Source organism: Protopterus annectens, chromosome 9.part0 (assembly GCF_019279795.1).
Source record: "Protopterus annectens isolate FY-2018-M chromosome 9.part0, PAN1.0, whole genome shotgun sequence".
Lineage (NCBI taxonomy): Eukaryota > Metazoa > Chordata > Ceratodontiformes > Protopteridae > Protopterus > Protopterus annectens.
In genome coordinates this window covers 1,629,977,773-1,629,999,164 of record NC_056743.1, presented here as the reverse complement: position 1 = coordinate 1,629,999,164, position 21,392 = coordinate 1,629,977,773, and the positions used below count along the sequence as shown (strand labels likewise).

The 21,392-nt window shown below is 43.2% G+C and overlaps 1 long non-coding RNA gene across 1 annotated transcript in view; it reads right to left on the bottom strand.

Moving 5' to 3' along the window:
* Positions 1–511: 511 nt before the first annotated feature.
* LOC122810978 overlaps positions 512–21,392 on the bottom strand; it is a 306,947-nt gene continuing 286,066 nt past the window's right edge. The window contains exon 3 of the long non-coding RNA XR_006366171.1: positions 512–618. This is a non-coding gene — a long non-coding RNA (uncharacterized LOC122810978). The remainder of the gene's footprint in view (positions 619–21,392) is intronic.

Here is a 21,392-nt window from a genome sequence, read left to right as displayed (position 1 = left end):
GGGCAGATTTAGTTCTCATTCTAATAGAGTGGGTATTGCCTCTCTCTCTCTCTTTCTCTTTCTGTACAATGCTTTCCTTCTTTGGAATGCTGAGTAACCTATCTAATTGTCTATGTCTGAGCCCATGTTTAAATATTAGGTAAGTATGTGTATGTCTTCAGTAGAGTTAGAGTGGGTGACGTGACCCTGCATTCTCAGTCTGTCTGAAGCAAAGTTTCATGGAGTTAAGGTTAGTATCCACTGTCTCTTAGTCACTCATCCATGACAATGTGCTTACTGTTTATGCCAAATTACTACATATAACTACATGAAATGGAAACTCTTTCTATAGTTATCTGCTGAGACACTTCATTAATTATCACCTATGTTTACCTATGATAACAGAACTAAGGATTTTTATATCATATGATAATCTTATCAGTTCTCAGGGTCTTATATGTTTCAGACATTTCATAATACTTTCGTAATACTTACAGCATGAACTTGTAATGTAGCTTCTGTAGTGGCAGGTATGGCACTGGTGGTGGTTGTGGTTGCGCTGGTGATGGTACGAAGTTCCTTTCCTTTCGTCTCAGTGCGGAAGAGTCTTTGAAGCCAAATTTTATATTTATCAATGACCTTTCCAAAAAAAAGAAAAAAAAAATCAGGTGGTGTTTTGAATTGGTATGTCAGCTCATTTACTGAAATTATATTTTTCAAAATACAAAAACACTCCCTGGGATTCACGAAGCTTACGCCAGGTGCAGGAGTAGCATTAATGTTCCAACACCAAATATGGCTGCCGAGCGATCCAGGTACGAGCTGTTTTCACGTGCAATACCTGCGTACACTACACCGGCACAGTTCTCGGCTCCTGTATGCAAATTACCCCATTTGCAGCAGTGTAGCATGCAAATGAGGGTATTTAGCGATCCAGGAAGTGGTGCAGGTGTAGTGTAAGCATTCAGTAATGTAAACCGTAAAAAAGGTTTACATTACTGCAAACATAAATTCGGAGCCATGTCAGCCGGCCAAACCCATGTATTATATTGTTAATATATGCCAATATGCCAATGGCTAAATATATAGCCATTGGAATAAAAAAAACATGCACAAAATGTAAAAATAACACTTTTTTTTTCGAGCTATCACGGAGTGTAAGCGTAGGGCAGTGGCGTGCAAACGGGATCGTAAGAAAAATAGAAAAAAAGAAAATAATGCAATGTAACACACATCATGATTTCCCCATAATAGTCAATGGCAGGCATGTTACACCACTTCATGGTGCAAGGGTTGCTAAGGGGCTGTGTCAGTGTTATGTGCAGTTTCTAGGAATTACTAGGCAATTTAATGCAAATGAGAGGAGTTATACTGAATCACAGATTCCCCCCTGGTGTAAGGATGCACCTCACAGTGTAGTGTTATAACACTGAGGTGTGACTATGAGATAAATATAACATCAAGAGAGGAGTGTGTCACCTTTGCTGTAAGCACATTGGAGCAATGCCAATCCGGTTAGCCCATAGCTAAGCAAAGCTAAAGGAAAGGGGTGTGTATAACTGGTGTTAGCTTTACTCAGCTGAGGGCACACAAGGTAAGCAAGTATGCATGTGAACGGAGATTAAACCATGCTTAATCCCAGTAAATAGGATTGCACAGCGCGCACCGGAGCTGAAACAGGAAATATATAGGAAAGAAATAAGAAAATGCTGCAGCAGGGAAATAGGAGTACAAATGAGTAATTAACATCTAGGAACCTACAGTGGGCTACTGACAACAGCTAACAAGGCTGCTAGCAGCTACCCACAGGAAAGGGGAGGGGCTGTACTGCAAAGAAAACACTAAAGTGTCACAGCAGAACAAAGTAGAATTGCATTATATCAGCTACCTAACACACTTTGCAACACACGACTGGGTAGGGAAAGTAGAAGACAATAAAGCTGGCAGGTGGATGCATGCCTGACAATGGGAGGGGATCTAGGTTTAAAAGGGAATTAAAGGGCAACAGATGAATCAAGGCAGGCAAGCATAACTCCACACTACAGCCCCCACACTTGCAGTAATCAATATAAAACCCATTAGTAAGATACCTTGCAGCTGGAATTGCTCATACAAAGCCAATGACATCAGCAACATCTATAGCACTATAGTATAAAGTGTGAAAGCACCTCACACACACTTGTGTTTTCCTATACACACTGCACCATTGGTGTATACAAATGGGGAAGATTTAATATGTACATGTTAGGGGCTGCCATTGCTTTGATCCACCAGCATGTGATGGAGACCGAAGATGGTGAGGAGGATGATGCTGACAACCACCGCAGGCACCAGAGGAGGAGAAGAGTGTTCAGTCCCAGGGTAAGCTACCAGGGGCTACATGATCTGGAGATATTAGAGCATTACAGGGTGGACAGGGAAATCCTACAGCAACTTGTGGAGCTGTGTCGGTCACGCCTCAGACCTAGAACAAACAGAGGGGAACCCATCCCAGTGGATACCAAGGTATGTATAACCTTGATAATACTAGCCACAGGTACCTTCCAAAGGCCAACTGGGGATATCATGGGGATCTCACAGGTATCAGCATCCAGGGTACTCCATCAGTTCCTGGAAGCCATGTTACCACATGCCAATGAGAACATATACTTCCAGCAAATGCAGGAGGAGTTGGCCAGCAATATGCGTCTCTTCCACCATGTGGCAGAATACCCGGAGGTACTAGGTGCAATAGACTGCACACGCATACACATCAAGTCACCACCTGGTGAGCAGGGTAGGTGCTACATATACCGCAAGGGATACCCCTCCATCAACTGCCAGGTCATGTGTAATGCCCAGGGCATTATCATGGATGTGTGCTGGCAGCCCTGGAAGCTATCATGACTCCCACATCTGGCATGCCTCACAGCTGTATCAGGCATTTGCCAGGGGGGATATCCCATGTGGCCATCTGGTGGGGGATGCTGGCTATATACTGGAACCATGTATGATGACACCCATCAGAAATGCACACACACCCATAATGAGGCACATGCACAAACTAGAATCATCATAGAGCATGTGTTTGGGATGCTCAAATCACAGTTCCGTTGCTTGGACATATCTGGTGGAGCCTTGCAGTACTCTCCAGGCACGTGTGCCCATATCTTCATAGTACGTGTCATGCTACACAATATGATCCTGTGGAAACAGCTGCAGCAGGGACAGAATGGTGAAGGCCTTCGCAGCCCACCACCATTGCCAAGGCCCCCACAGGCACAGAGAGACTCAGATCACAAACACCTTGAGCCAGCCCCTGTAGGCAGATGGAAGCGTGCCCAGTATGCCCATGCCTTGGCAAGGAGGGAACATATAGCACACACACTGACAGTGTAGGCACCTAGGGACTGACACCTTTCTCCACCTGCACACACAGTAAAAATGGATGGCACACACACAAAACTACCTGTAAATTGTCATGTATAGGCAACCTACTCTGTGCATCCAACATAGGCAGCCCTCAACTATTGCACACACAACTGCTATTGGCACAAGGTTAGTCAACACCTGAACAGTAAATTAAGCTATCAGCATGTGCTGCTACTGTATGTATAGGTTCATAGGTAGGTACTAGGCTAACTGCCTGAGGGCATTCATAAGCCTAGCCACAATGTGTCAGCTTTTGCCACCCCATTGATTAATAAACTGTCCCTCTGTGGAGCAGAGCCAATGGTGGAATCCCTAGGGTGTATCTACTGTTCCCCATCCACTCTTCAAGGTTTCTCTTAAAGAGTGTTAGTGAGGGGCTCTGTATAATGTAATTTGGGATGTTGTTCCAAAGCATGGGGAGTTTCTGTGACAGGAATCTGTCCCTTCAGCATGTTCTAGTTATTGTTGTGGCAAGGTGTAGCTCACTACAGCGTATGGCTCACTGGGACATGGATTTCCATAGGTGGAGCATATCCATTAACTCTGAGTTGGACACGGCTTTGTAGGCCAGCAGAGATCATGCCTGAGTAAACGAGATGCCACTGAGTACAGCAGGAGTTTATTCAGTCTGGCTGCATAGGACATATGTTTAAGGCCAGTAATCCTCTTGGCGAGGTACGTTTGTGGTCCTTCCAGCTGTTGGAAGTGCCTTTTGAGGTACATCCCAAATGGGGTATTATACTCTATGATGGGCCTGATGAGTGATGAGTAAAGGGGCACTATAACCTCAGTATGTCTAGATGCGTACCCTTTAGTAATTAGATGGCCTACACAGAAGGATGTCCTAACTACTTTGGAGATATGATTGTCAAAGGAGAGAATACTATCTACCTTAGTCCCCAGATCTCTTATTACTTCGTCTGTATTAAGGTGACTGCCACCTATGTGGTAATTTGTGGGTGTTTTATTTTTCCCAAATGGAATGACTATGCATTTTGTGGCATTTAGCTTGAGGCCATGACTTTGACACCCTGTGTAGGTCTCCGTGAGGCCCTTTTGAAGGATGTCTGTGTCAGCTGGACTGTCAATTATGGCTCCCAGTTTGCAGTCATTGCCAAACATGGTCTGCCATAGTCCATCTGTGTTTGCCTGTACCTCTGAAAAGTATATGCCGAACAGTAGGGGTCCCAGGACTGAGCCCTGTGGGACACCACTTGTGACTGGTTAAGAGTTGGACCTGGAGGCTGCTAGTCTTACCATGTAGGTTCTGTCTGTAAGCCAGTTGGCAACCCATCCTGTGATGTATGGGTTTATGTACAGGCTGGTGAGTTTATCAATAATTCCCGAGTGGAGAATGGTGTCAAAAGCCTTGGTGAGGTCCAGGTAGGATGTGTGAACCACCTCTCCCCTCATCTATCACCTTGGTGACTGTCTGTAAGACATCAAACAGGTTCAGTAGGTATGATCTGCCCTCAACCAAGCTGACCTGGGATGGATCAAGTGTTTGGAGGTTATCAATGTCTTTGTTAATGAGTTCTATGATGATGCGCTCCATAGTATTGCAGACCAGGCTAGTCAGGCTTATGGGGTGGTAGTTACCATGGTCAACTGTGTCTCCACCTTTGTGGAGTGGAATAACCATTGCTATGCGCCATTGTATGGGCATGTAGCCTGTGGGGAGGCTGAGGTTGAAAAGCTTAATTAAGTGGGGGACTAGTTCATCTTGTAGTTTTTGCAAGATGCAGCCTGGGACACCATCTGCCTTCATTTCTCACTGTTTTGCCTTTTGAGAGGACTATTTCCACCTGTGTGTCTGTGATGTCTGGGATACTGTACTTTTTGGGTATTGTTGTGGGCCTTTTAGGGAGTGATATGGGGGTTAGGTTTGCACTGAATGTATCTGCAAGGATGTTGGAGATATCAGTAGGTTCAGTATATTTTGTGCTATATTGCACCGGCACAGCACAAATCTGTGAGTTACCACTTAGTTTCTTGACATAGCCAAAGAAGGCTTTGTGGTTATCTTTAGAATCCTTGGCTATTTTCCTTTTGAAGTTAGCCTTGGATGATTTCATGAGGGACTTAAATGTCTTACTAATATTTTAGAGGGTGTAGAGGTTGAGAAAAGTGGGAGGTAGGTGTTAAAAGCCTAGAGGTGATATAGTATTTGCTTTGTTGTTAGGAAAAGGAAGGATGAGAGTTAGTTGTAAATGGGTGTGGTGAGAAAAAGGAGGTAGCTAGTGTTAATGATGTGTTATGTGTGATAGGTGTAGAGATTGGAGGGTGTGGCCTCTGGAAGAATAAATGTAGGAGTACTGGAGGTGTGTGGGAATTGGGGGCAGGGTAGGGGAGCGGAGTGAGCCCGCAGGGTGAACGGAGCGGGTAGAGACAAAAGAGAGGACTATCAAGGAAGGCAATCAGTGAAATATGACAAATTCAGCAGGTAAGTTTGGAGGATCTGGAAGCTGGAGTGGGAGAGTGTGGAAGAAAGTCAAGAGGCTAGTAGGAAGAGATCCAGGCTATTAAAGGAATAGATTAAAGCAGGGCTGAGGGAAGAATAAAGTGAATTAGAAGGGAGTGTCTAGAGGGGGTTAGAAGTACTGGAAAGGCTGGGAAGACTAGGGAAAGCAGAGATGAAGTGAAAGAAAAACAAGCAGAGGGTGGGGGGTATGGCTGCTGGCTGATATGGCAGTTTAAGTAGGACACCTAACAAGTATCACAAGATTAACCTATGCATCTAGTAGAAGGTACTATATTGTATGACATACTATTTTTGTTTTAGCTTGCCATTCAATCCAGGGGGTACTTTTGTTACCCAGGTGAGGAGATACACAGGCAGGCTGAGGTAGGTGAGTAGAGTTGGTGTTAGGAGTCCAGGAGGGCACAACCCAAGGTAGAGAAATTAGGTAAAAAAAGTATGCACAACTGGAGAGAATAAAAAAGAGAGGAGAAAGGTATAATGAATACTGGGTATGGAACAGGGAAGAATTAGTTAAACAGTAAAAATCAAACAGAAACATATGAGCTTGTACAATAACAAAGCAATATCAGCACCAGGTGAAGTAACAAATGAAATTAGGTAACAGCTCTAGAACATTCCACTTAAATGGTTGGTTTCATTCTATACAACTATATAACAGCTATACAACTAGATAATAGCAGCTATATATAAACATTGAAACTAGCAGATTAATAGAGAATATCAAGTCTAATATAAGGCTTTTAACAACACATACAGTAGTTAAAGACTAGAGCACTCTAGCCGGAGTTCAATGGTAAGGTGAAGTCTATAACTCTAATTCAGCAGTTAGCAACACTATAATATTTGCCATAGACTCTATGAGAAGAAAAGGTACATTTAGCTCAAATTAGCTTCAAGTACAAATTCAGTAAGAAACTAGACTCAAACAGTGAATCACAAATACACTTGCATGTGCCTTATTAGGTCGGCGCAACCCAGGTATACTTACAACCTGGTATCTAGGCGAAGCAAAATAGATGCTTGACTATTACATATTGAGTGTAAGAAAGTAAGTGGGAACTATGAGCTTATAGTATATAGTAGGGTTTGAAGCCAAGAACAATAAGTTATTTATCTCAATATGTTTTAGTTTGTTACTTGTCCTTTTTTCAGGGTAGCATATTCTGTGACTAACATAGATGTTGGACGCAGTATAAAAATGCCAAACACGCTACTGCTGTGTTTATGCGCCGAGGTACATATAAAAACCTCAGAAGGATAAGTAATTCAATTTCTCATTTCTGTGAGGGAGTCCTGCATTGATGTAGGAATTAATAGCTGCACCAGGATTCTATTAACATTTTCCTGCCGTTTGCAAGCACAAGGACTGTGTAAAACCCTTGCAAGGTTAAAATCAAAGTTTCTTATTTAACAGTTGGCTATCCGAAGATTAAATTATGCACCAGAGAACTTTATTCGCTACAGCCAGTTAGTTAGCACATAGATACCTATGAAACCTCAAACCAGTAAGATATTTACTTTTAAGGGCTGGAAAGTCGTGCAGCCTAATATGAGAGTAAAAGCTTAACCGGAGTACTAAGAGTACACTACGGTCTCTAGACATATATCTTATGGCACCTGCATGTGCTGATACATAGCTGAGTGGAGCCAGAACAGTATCTGGCCACCTTTAATGCTATATAAGATAACAAATTGGATTGGACGACCTTACTAAAGGTTTATTGCATCAAAATAACAAACGCCACTCAAGCTAAGTAGTTAGTAGTACCGAGCAGGTTGCTGGCTTAGCGCTGCTTCAATTAAGTGGAGCCGTGGATAGATGTTTGTTTGGACGAATTGAATAGTACATTGTAGCATTCAGATAAACAAACATGACTAGTTCTAACAACAAGAAGTGTGGAGCAAGTTATTAGCTTAGCACTGAGAAGGTAAATGGAGCCACGGTGATTGCCAGATATATGTAGTATACAGAGACCCTAAGCGGCTAGTTTGTAAAGCATTACAGTCCCATCAGAACATGGCAATTAAATACAATAAGTTACACATGGAAAAAATAAAGGCAGTAACACACTAACTTGTAAATACAAATCTAGAAGCCTAAATACACCAAGTTATTCCAGTATTGTTTAGTTGCACAGAGAAAAATAAAGGCAGTAACACACTTACATTTAAATGCAAACCTACAAGCCAGGGTACGCACAGCAGCCACACGGAGAGAAGGGAATTTAAAGATGGCGCCTCTTGGAGACTAGGTCCATATAATAGGTTTAGAGTGGATGTAGGATGGTAGGGGGGAGGAGTAAAGTGGGGGAAGACAGTGGCAAACCAGAAGATAGTGCTAGGGTGGGGGTGGAGAATAGAAAGAGAGTCCAAGGCTCTAATAGAATGGAACCAGGAGGTAGAAGGGAGAGGGAGGTAGATAGAAAAGAGAGAACTAGTAAAAGATAAAGGAGGCAGTCAGAATAGTTTATACAGACAGTTGGAGGTAGTGTGTAGAGTGGGGGGGACAGAAAGTGTAGATTGATAAAGATAAAGGAGGAGGGTAGTCTGTGTTGTGAATATGAGGCACAGTGAGAGGGTTAATACCCAGAGGGAAGGTCAGGGAGGGGAAATTGTAGGTGTATATGTAAAAAGGAGGGAGGGAGAATGTGACAAAAGAGAGGACTATCAAGGAAGGCAATCAGTGAAATATGACAAATTCAGCAGGTAAGTTTGGAGGATTTGGAAGTTGGAGTGGGAGAGTGTGAAAGAAAGTCAAGAGGCTAGTAGGAAGAGATCCAGGCTATTAAAGGAATAGATTAAAGCAGGGCTGAGGGAAGAATAAAGTGAATTAGAAGGGAGTGTCTAGAGGGGGTTAGAATTACTGGAAAGGCTGGGAAGACTAGGGAAAGCAGAGATGAAGTGAAAGAAAAAAACCATTATATGCATAGCCATACAATCTTGAGCTGGTCAAACATCCTGGCCAGACTGAAACATATGCAGAAGTATTAGGTACAGACAAACCCTGCATAAGTAGCAATGTTCAGAAATATAACAGCAGTACTCACATTTAGACCAAAACTTCTTGACATTCCACACAATATATTTGAGTTTGTCTCCATACAGCTGTTGCAATAGATTTCAGACAACACTTCCAGGCTGTCTTCCTCACAAGTAAGGCAAAGGGACAATGCCTAATTGGAGTACTCAGTTATACTCCACTGTTGCCATGGTATTGTCTAATGGAGTAGCTGTACAGCTGATGTGCATGTAATTAACTACTTTGGAACACCCATTGGTGATCAGAAAAACACATGGTACTGATCTCTAACTATAAAAGGATGGCTTGTCACACATTCAAACCATCTGTATATACCTGCAGAACATTACAAAATACCCAAAAGAAAATTAAAACAAACACCAAAATAAATAAAATACCAGTCAATAACACCTCCAATTACCAATAAGGTATGTATAAATTGTAGTATTTCTGTGTATGTAGTACCTGTTCTGTAATAATTACAGTGTAATCAATGCATATAGTGGAAATAGCTATCTTGTAGTAATGTATTGTTGAGCAGTATTTATGCCTGTAGTATTCTATGTGTGTACTGCTGTAGGTCACAAGGCAAACTCCTCATCCACCACAAGGGATGATATATTTGGGCTTGGAATTCATTAATTATTTTCCAACCACTGTCTGTGTCAGGGTTGGTCCAAGTATGGGCTATAACAGGGGATAGTATATGTTGATATATTGTAACAGTAGACATATGCATGGGTGTATTAGTGAGATGAACATGTCAAAGGTGGGCTTACTTTGCAAATATGATTTGCATTGTGGGATATTGTGCCAATAACTGTGTAATGTACAGAATTCTAGGCAGATCTGTCTCATCTGTATTACATTTTACACAGCATTTGTGTTATGTTATGTAAACATTATTTATGTCTGTTGGCAATTACAATACTCAATAACAGGATACATATGAATTGTATTCATCTGACAGTTTAGCAACGTGATAGCAAAGACAATTGGAGGAGCTAGGTAACTATCCATGCATATAAGACATGTAATATCCACTTCTCTAGTATCGTTTGCAAGCAATAACAGCTGTACATGTGCACATGTTATGCAAATGTGTAGTGACCCTTGTTACAGGGCTGGGTCAAATGGCAATGTGCACACCTACATAGAGTGGATATTGAGAGTAGAGACCCACTGGTTGAACTTTCAGGTTTGTGTAGCCTACCCTCTCATTGCCAACCTAACAGCCGCTTGCAAATACTGCATGTAAGGTAGTGCATAGTACTGGTAATGAAACATGTTGCATATCATCTTTAACTCCAGTGTAGCATCTGCAGTAGGAGTGTAAGATGTAGGAGACTGCTGCTCATGTGGAATAGCTGCTTCATAGGTGATGGCTTGCACTATCTGATTATATCCTGATCATGTTGATAGTGACAGCAGAGTCTATTGATACTTGACTCTGTTTGGGGAGTGGGTGTCCGTGCCCAACAGACTTCATGGTTCTGGTGGATATGTGTGTATATACCCAGAAAAGGATACAGACCTGTTGACACTTGCATCATCTATAATCAACTATCAGGATGTGATGTGCTCCTCAGATGAGGATTGCTGCTAAAGTTAGCTACTATGTATCTGTAATAGCCAGTGTTTTCACATCCATAACTCAAATATTTACTTGTGAGCATCACCGTCTAAAACATCTTCATAAGCAATAAGTAAACTAAATACAGTAATTGGTACTTGTAGTACTGAATGCTTATACAGGCATGTCCACTAGTCAGCTACTGGTATTTACTAATGTCAGCTTTGTGTATATGGCAATTCTGGGGGAATGTAATCTCTATGCCATGTACACTGCCAAACCCACCTAACACCACACCCCACACATTGTCTAGGATGGAGCTACAGAGGCAAGCTGGAAGGCAGTCCATTCTACAGCCATGACTGGACTGGACAGTCATGAGGTGTAGGTTAACACATGCATCTCATCACCACACTCAACACATACCCTTACCAGAACACAGTAAGAACACCCACACATACCACCGGAATGCACACACATTCACAGAGGCTTCCAAGTATCTGGCCAAGCAAGAGACCTCCCAAACTGGAATAGACAGATAACAAAATACACAAACTGTATGACATAGTTTGCAAAACTGTGCCAATCCTCAGAACACATGGCCAGAAACATGCCCAACAGTACTTATTTGTGAATGCAAACTCTAGCACTATGTCACACACCAAGCTATATGAGGGCAAACATACTGTCAGCTGCCTGTCTGCCATGATTAGCCACATACCCATACACTCAGACCACCTTTTGAGCTATACACATGGCTCTGGCATATTCCATGTTGTTGTGCAGGACCTGTGATGCAGTAGCCTGGACTGCATGGAAACACACATGTAGGAACTATCAGGTCTTGTAGCCCATGCAGGTATGTCCCAAGGACTGGGTAGCATTCTGCCATTGCCCAGAATGATACTGCAGTACAGGGACAAAAGGAATATATTCCCCAATTGTCTAATGTACTGGTGTAATTCAAAGGGTATCCAGTATCTCTCTGCCTGGGATAACATGGTTGACAGACCACGATGCTTTGCCAGACAGGGCCTGCACCTGTCTCCCCTGGGAATTTAGATACTGGCTAGGGCTCATGCTTCCCCTATAGTGCCTTTATCATGCAAGGTACAAATGAAATTCCACTGCTGTAACAGGGACAGCCAAGCAATAAACTGTGGGTCTAGCTACTCAATGTACATTTTGGAAACTCAGTATGGACTCACTTACGTCAGTCCTTAACATGGAGAACATATCTGTGCAGTGACTGAGATATGGTTCAATGCTCCAGAGAGCACCCCTGCATGACCATGTTATAACACATACCTTACCTCTTGCCCATTATCCTTTAATGGAACACACGGGCCACAGGTGTGTCCATATTCCTGAAGGATATGTACACCCCCACGCTAGTTGCATTTGCATAACTTCAGATGCATTATGCTGAGCAACTATCTTAGTGCCAAAGTGGAATCCAAATTGCACTTTGTAACAGATCACCCACTATGCCTCAGAATTCCCAACTGTCATATTGTGCTGTAATGGGGAATATTAGGTTTGAGACAGAAAACCATAATAATGGCTACTCTCAAATATCCCATTATTAACTGGGAAGACTCCTCATGTACCAACACCTGTGCTCAATGCATGTTGGATTTCATTAACCCCAATGACCTGGATTACCATAGTCACAGAAACAGGGCTAACAGTGTGCTACACATAGTCATTCTCCAAAGCCAATGTTATGCTTCTTAAGAGTAAAGTGGTGAATGTCATGGCACCCATGCAGATGGACAATGCATGTGCAAATGCTGAATCCTACACAAATGCACTTTAAGCACTCACATACATGCAGTGATTGTGCTATTGAAACAGAACCAAGACTCAACCAAACACAAACAGGAAGGCAAACTGGTGGTACCCTGCCATACACTGTACCACAGAAGGTAGAAACTGTTGCAAGAGTGAACACACATGAGTGGAGGTGATCCCTGGTCACCCTCAGTAAGATGCAGATACACTATATAAGACCACACAAAGCTAGTGTGAAACTAATCAGACACATATGAGGCTAACCACAGAGCATTCTATAGCTGTGTCATGAATTGTAATGGCAACAACAAGACCTGCAGTGCTTCATAGCACTATGGCATGAGAAGTACTGCACCTACAAAAATAGAACTTGTTCATCCAGATAGGGTCTTGGATAACTTAAACCCACTCTCACCCCCCAACAGTTACATATATTTATATATTCATGTACACTACAGAGTCCCTGTAATAACAACTATGCAGGTACAAGCTGCACTCTCTAATGCCATACATATATCTTGCATGGGACCTGTCAACATCCCAGGGTGTGTTTTACACAAATGTCAGAACAATTTGCTCTCCACCTACACATCATGTTCAATCATAGCTTCATGTCAGGCTGTGTACACACTGAATGGTGCACAGTAACAGTCATCACACCCCACAAAGGGGGAAACACCACTGATAATGGGAAATAGTGCACTACTACCCTGCTGAGTCTGGTCTGTAAGGTCATGAACCTTGATCAACTTATTTGATTTAGTCAGTACAGATGTAGATGATAGTAAAGTTGATTCACACAGCTTATCTTGACCTTGCCAGGACTTAGGACACCATCACCCATACTGTGTTCCAGCTACACTCAGTAAACTAGGTGTATATTCCTATGTCACAAGACTGGTTGGCAACTGGACCGCTGGCAGAACCAGCACTACAGAAGGTGTCTGACTAATACACGCACATCAAGCCAGTGCCAACTACAGTAATACATGGTTCAGTCCTGGTACTCCCCCTCTTTGTTATCTATATCTATACCACACAGACTAACACAGAAGGCATCTGCCTATTGAAGTTTGCAAATGACTATGAACTAGGAGCAATAGTTGACTCAATGAGTGCTGTGGGCAACATACAGAAGGGCCTTTGTGTGTCAGCTGTGTGGTGCCTGAAGTATGGCCACAATCTCACAACAAAGTATTGCATTGCCATCCCCTATGTTAGAAACCCTGTACCCATAAACTACCACCTAGGCAGCAGTCAACATAATGGAAACTGTGTGTGTATGGGATCCAGCTGTACAGTAGTCTTTCCTTTGATAGTCACTTCACCACACCAGTCAGGTAGTCATAAGTGGCACCCCTAATCATGACAGGGTGCCATCCATGAATATAGAGATCATTGTTCAGCCATAGCACTCAAGTAACCCATAATAGATCACATATTTTCTTTAAGGGTTATTGGCCATGTTCAGATGGCCTACACTGGCCTTCCCAAACCCTAGCTCCACTATGTAGCATGATGCCTACCCTGAATAAAGCCATGTCCAACCCAGAGATGTTGGACATGCTGCACTTACACATCCTGATTTCAAATAAACACATACTTCATGGACATCCACCTTTCTAGTGCAAGGATCATAACATGCCTGACAGATACCTGTCCCATACACTTTACATACTCCTGCCATACTACGCATCCTTGTCCAGCAAAGCTGCACATTGCTCCACTTTGAGACATGGTGTGATGACTGCATGGTAAATATTTCAGTAAACCTGTGGATCAGTTCTGTGGCACTGCTTGAACTGGCCACTGAAAGTTACCTGTCTGTTGGCTACAGCTAGGTAACCTTTTAGCCTATGCTTATAAATGGCCCAGGACATATAGGCTACTAGTTCACTATAACCATACATGCTATAGTTGATATCCAACCCTGCAAATACCATCAAGCTAGCCATTGTCCCATGTGTTTTACATCTGCAATACAGGTAATACATAGCAGGATGCTATATTGCTGTACAGTTCCATGTAGATGTATATGGCAAAACACATACATGTACAACTTGCTTTGAGCAAGTCTGCATGGTCACAGATCATGTCCCTTAAGGCTTTGTATGACTATATATGTGACATATACACAACATTAAGGTCTCTTGCATTAATGTTAACACACCCAGGCATGTGCTCATAGGTAAAGACACCAGTACAGGCAAACAGACATGCCCACATCAAGACAACATCCACATGGAGTATGAGCAATGTCATCACTTGACACACACATATAAGGTGATAACATGAAATCACCAGTAAGTGTCAAATGTGTGTGAGTTAAACATGTCAGTGTTGTTAGTGTCATGCAGATTTGCAAATATTTGTAATTATAATAAATGTGATACACATGTATGTGCAGCTGTACTTCTGTACTTCTCTGTGAGTTACTGTGACCTGTCTCCATCATTATGTCTTCCAGGTATGCCGTGTGCCAAGCTGCCACCATACAGCCACATGGAGGATGAGATCCTCATTCCATACCCCTTGACAACCATGAAACACTTTGCAGCCATGTGCCACAGGATGCACAGCACTGGGATGGTCAGTGGGAGGAACTTTGCAGGAGGGTAAATGATGTTGGCGGCCACAATCGTACCTATCAGCAGGTGTGCCGACACTGCACTGACCTAATTAGATGGGCAAAACAGTGTCATGGCACCTGTCCTCAGTGGAGCATATGACATCTATGGATGTATGTCTTATGGGACAACACTGACATATGAAATAGATGCCCATCACAACCATTGGACAAAACATGTTTACACATGGCCATGGAGGATGGCCAGAGACATGAAACAACACAGACAGTAGAAGAGATGTACATGTGTGTACACCCTGTTGTACATTGGCTCAACACAATACAACTATGGCCTTTGTGTAATGGTTATATTGCAGATGTGACACATTAAACATCATAGAGGCCTGTGCACAGCTTGTGTAGGCATGACATCAAAGCACCACAAAACATGTCTTGAACATTTTGAGTGTGTCATGACATGAAAGCTTTCACCTATACAGTATCCAAATACATACATGCGTTGCACAACATACACATACAACCACAGCAGGCCACAGATACAGTACATTCACTTTACTGGTGTCAGACATCACTGTCATGGTTGCTTCTCATGTGTGTGAGGTACACAGATGGCATGTGGAACACGGAGTACTGCTAAGTTAGCCATGTCAGGGCATAGTTGCCAGGCATCAGCAATATGGTTGCAGATGTGCAGGGGTGTCATCTATATACCCTTCAGTGACCTGTGTCACACATTTCACATTAGGGTTTAGTGTGTATACACCTCAGTGACATGGGTTACATTCTGCATTAGATATGTATTGTATCTGAACACAGTCATGGCTATGAATTGTGTCTGTAACTCGCACTGTATAGCAATATTGAAGCCACATGATGTCCTGCAATGGCTATGCACATCAGCTCAATGTGCAGTATGTCACTGTATATCTGTAGGGTGGACTGACAACATTGCGTCAGCTGAAGGTCCATGCTAGTATAACACATCCCTGCGTTGGGACACCAGTACCTCACTGTATACTTGAAAGGACACCATTGTGTTAAATATGTATGCATGTCATTCAAAACTTCAGCAGAAGTCATGTCATACTACATGTGATTGGCAAGGTCATATGCCACACATCAGGCTGGTGTACTGTTAACCTGTGCTGGTCTGTGGCACCATTGCAAAGTAGGGACAGCCATGTCAAATGTGTGTACAGCCACATGCACATTGTCTGTAGACTCAGCTCAGGGGTAAGCAGAAAAATGTTGAACAGACATGCACTGCTTATGGGGAGATATGCAAGCTAGGGCTCAGGCAAACACAGTATTCACTCAACATACCCTTTTGCTCATGTCCTCCTCACACATGGGGGCAGTGGCCAACACAAAGCATCAGTGGCAGATGTACACAGGTCAGCGATGTCTGTTAAAATGTGGGGTATGTTGCACAAAACATGGCAGTGCGGTGCAACGGTGTATAGTGCATGCATTGTGTTGCAGGTTTGGGGCATAACCTACTAACACAAATTGTGCAACACTAGGATGTATGTTAACTACTACTATAATTGTGTAAGGTGCATGCCTTCTGCTATAACACATGCATGCTGTTGTGTGCAACTCAGGGATGTATGATAACAACCACTATAATTGTCTAAGCTGAATGCCTTCTGCCATATCACATGCATGTTGCATGCCGTTGGGTGCCATATCATGTGTCTGTCTGTGTCTGCCTGTGTGTCTGTCTCTGTGTGTCTGTCTCTGTGTGTCTGTACTATGATGTGTAACTTGTAATGTACAGTGCTTGTCTGCCCCTCACAGGTGTTGATGTAGGTGTGTTGCTCTCCTGCGGTCCACCTGATGTTAGTGTCCCCACAGACTCTAGCAGTGATGAAAGTATGACTGAGGCACAAGCAGGGTTGTCAGGGGCTGAATCAGTACCATTGGTTGGCATTCCACCTGTATCCCCCTCATCCCCACACACAGTTGTCATGCCTACACATACCCCATCACCAGTGACCATAGTGGAAGGACAGTTGGCAGGTGGTAGCATGAAACAGGAAAGTGTGGAGACTATGGAAGGTGTGCCTGCACACCATGATCCCAAACAACTGACTGGTGATGTCCAAAACAGGCATGTGCCCAGGGCTGCTCGTAGGAGGGCTTCTGGCCAACATGCCCCTGCAAGACATAGCACATCAGCTGGTGTCACCAGATGCATGTTTCAGGCTGTAATGGAGGCACAGACACATTTTGAACAGCACAACAGAGAAAGTCTGAGGCTTCAGAGGGCTGCTGTTGGTTCTTTAACTGACAACATCCAGGCAATTGCAAATGCTCACCATCATCTTGCAGATGTTTTGGATAGACGACTGGGTGACATGGTGGGAGTTCTTGACCATGGTATGTCAATCCTCGAGCGTGGAATGTCTGTGCTAGAACATCTGGTGGGAGTAAAGTGTCGGGCATGTGGACATAGGCCAGCTACATCAACTTTGAAGGTCTATGGGAACATATTACTTCACATGCCCGCTCCCATAGTGGTGGTAGCAGCAGCAGTGCAGTTGGTGCTGTGCTGTCCACACCAGGACACAGCAGGTCATGTGTACCTGGACAGTTCCAACAGGGACATGGTTTTAGTGGACATGTGTCATCAGACAGTACCCAATCTGGACCTTTGCTTGGTAGTTGCCATGTAACCCCTGGCAGGCGCAGGTCACGTGGCCATGGCCAGACACCATGAACTGTACAACCTGCCCTGTACAGTCTGCAGTTGTCAATAATACCCCTGTGTAGGCCAGCCACATGCCAGACCAGTGTGTATACACACACACACACACACACACACACACACACACACACACACACACACACCAGAAACAAATGTAGAGCACCTCAACACACACACACGCATAACATCCACAGATACCTAATGAGATAAAAGGCCTTAACCCACACACACATGATGTCATCCAGTGGTGCAGCCTAGGCCTGTGGCAAACATTATCACCCTGTGCATATGATGATGCCTGTGCCGCATCCCTGTCATCCATACCATCAGTGTAGGGACATGGTCTGATGCACTGGGTGAACATACTAAGAAGACAATTGTATATTACCATTGTTGAGTAGTGTTGACAGGCAGCAGACATACCATGTACTAGAGTTTTAGAATGCATTTTGTACTTTTGACAGTATGTATCATGTGTAACAACAGTAACTGCATGTTGATCTTGATGTTCTGCCTTCCTCTTTCAGGTGTAATTGCATGTGCCAAACGTATGCATACAGACTACAAGGGGGATGTCAGTGTTTTAATTTAGTGTCCCATATGTAAATTTAGACTAATCACAGGTCTGTATGACAATGCCTGCATGCACTTTGTAGCTTTCACATCACAGTTATAATCTCCCAAGATTCAAACATGTTTACTGATCTAATGGTCCAGAAGCATGATAACTGTGTAGTAAGCTACTGTGGCCACAGCCTTCACATCCGTACTGGGTGGCATCACATGTATAGTTACCTGGAGTGGGGAGGAGATAAAAGAGTGGTTTAGCAGATGACAAAGGTAAAGGTGGTTTCTCACTGGGAAACAATAATACCCACTCTCATGACAGGATGCAAACACACACTCAGAGATTGACACAGTAACACACCCAGGGATTCACAGACACAGTAACACACACTCACCAGTGTTGGGATTAGAACCCCTGCCTATGTACAAATTATTATTATAGTACTATGCAGTTACAAGATGCACCACCAAGATTACACATTTACAGGTAGTCAGAATAGCCTTCTAAGATTGAGGACATCAACAGGGATACTAGATTGCGGTGATTGTATGTGGGGAGGGGGGTTATCAGTAGACTATGGTAAAACAAGCCTTACCTCTGAGCTTACATGTTTACAGGCAGTTAGAATGCCCTGCTAAGACTGATGACATCAAAAGGGATACTAGATTGCATTGAGTGGATAGGGGGAGAGGTTTTTATCATTTGACTATGGTAAAATTCAGCCTCACTCCAGGGATCAGACAGCCATACACACACACACACACACACACACACACACACACACACACACACACACACACACACACACACACACACACACACACTGTGGCATTCACAAAGATATACACCTAAGTCACACACATACAGACACTTGACATGTGTGAGATTCAAACCCCTGCCTATGTCTTGTTTTCTACACTTCACTCTGTACAGATGTCTACAACAGTGTACAGGAGAGTAAAAAACATTTGGGATGTATTCCCCACCATACGTGACATATATGGACACACACACATGTGCCAGTACTGGGTATCAAACACATGCCTATCTCATGATAGGTATTACAGAGTTACAGCACTATTGCATGCACTACAAAGCATACTGACTCTTTCCTTTGCCAACTGTGCTGATATATGCACAATATATGCACAGGGGAGGTGTTTCTGTCACAGGTGTCAAGAGGTTTGCCTTCAGTGTCACCTTTACTGTATTCTACTTTGTGTATCTTCCCCTTCAGTTAACAACACCATAGCTTAGTAGTTACACAGGTTATTGTAGGAATGGTTGTAACACACCTGTGAGCTGTCTTCAGTAATCACTCGTCTGTAAAGTAGCCCCACCACTTAGTAGTTATGTCCAAACATCTGTCCATAACTAGAGTACAGCTTACTGTACTTTGAGCATATCACCATATACACTTGGCAATGTTGAGGCTGCATTGCAACTGCATGATGTACTAAGACAACAGTCACCTTCAAACATCAGACACTGCACACGCATGGAATCTAAACACACATTGATACATGTACACATATGCAGTCTCCATCGGTAAGTGGACTAGCAGGTCAAGAGGATACATTCCACACCTTCCCCACACCATGTGTAAAATCTAGCTGAACATTACACCATAATGGATGTTCTACTCATGTACTGGTAGGGCACACATCCACCTTCACTGAGTAGCTAAGTGTACATTTACGCCAACAGCACATATCAGCAAGACACACACACAGCAATATTCCATGTCATGATGCCACAAACTGTTAGTTGACAGTTCCACTGTGAAGCCAGGGCACTGTAATAGTCAACAGTGAGCACATCATATTTGCCACACACACATCAGACACCTCATGATTATTGAAAGAGTGCCAGCAATGTGCTCTGTTTGAGCAAGGCATTACACTTGTTCAAGCATGTGCGAGGTCTGTGGCTGATAAACATCTCACCCCAGCACATTCTGGCTATTGTGGTAATAAGGTTAATGTCCAGACAGCACACAGCATGCATGGCTTGCAATTGTTGACATGGGGTATATGTAGGAGATGTGGGTCACACATGACTGTACATGTCATGGACATATCACCTGTAACTACTCAGGAACATACAGAGCATAGCTTTATTTCCCTGAGTCTGTCACTACAGGTCATGTGTGTAGGGCCTACAATCCTGTTATTTGGGTATGTTTGTAGGACTTGCATTTGGTGGACATGTCTAATGACATACATGCCACATGGATTGTTGTATGATATGATAGGTGTCATGAGTGACCAGTAGAAAGGGATTATTACCTCTGTCAACATAGATATCAAAGCATATGTACTGTTAGCATTCAGCAGCCATGGACCTATCTTCCATGTGCAAGTGTGTAATGAATGTAGCCACCTGTATGTACAAAGGACAACAACAGCTATGGTATTTTCATGTATGGTGTATGAATGTGGGATGCACATATCCAGAGCAGGTACGTCTAGGTCATATCCATCCATGAGGGTGTTGTTTACTGGTGTATAGCAAAAGTCAACTGTGTTACTGCTGACAACAACCAAGGGACCCTGGTATGTTTACAACTGACCTGGTTACAAAGAGTGGTATTATTGCATTGCATAACACATTATGCAACTGTGTCGATACATGGGTACTTTGCACAGCTGATGTAGGGCTAGGTACATTCCACCAGTCGAATGTTATTTGGTGTTGAACCATAATATTTCATACCACATTTATGGATGTGTTTTGGTAGTCTGAGGACATGGTGGGGGATGTATTTGAGGATACAACCTTGAATGCAGCTTTTGCTACTGTCACCTGTACCTGACTCATCTGTGATGAATTATGCTGGAGTAGTGGTCTTTACTTGTGAGTAGACTTTATGAATATGGGGACACCACCACCTGGAGTGGTCCATACCAGTGTTATGGCCCACATGTTTGGATCTGGTTTATATGGTGGTAGTGCTATTGTGCACTACAGAGCCTTCAGCCAGGTGTTCCTCACTGCACAGACGTCAGTATTTCCCATTGTAGGTTCTACATTGAGCAAGTGGATTATGAAAGCCACACATCTTTCACTGGTTAGCATAAGCATCCAATACAATTGTCTTGTAGGTGTCAGGGTGTTACTGCTGTGTTTAGGACATTTGCCTTGGAATGGAACTATATGGGTAAATGCAACCTAGGTATTATCCACACTCCCTTGAATCATGGATGCATGTGATCTGTGACAAAGGCTTGTTTTCTTTCAGTCATGCCATCCTGGAATGACAGACACTG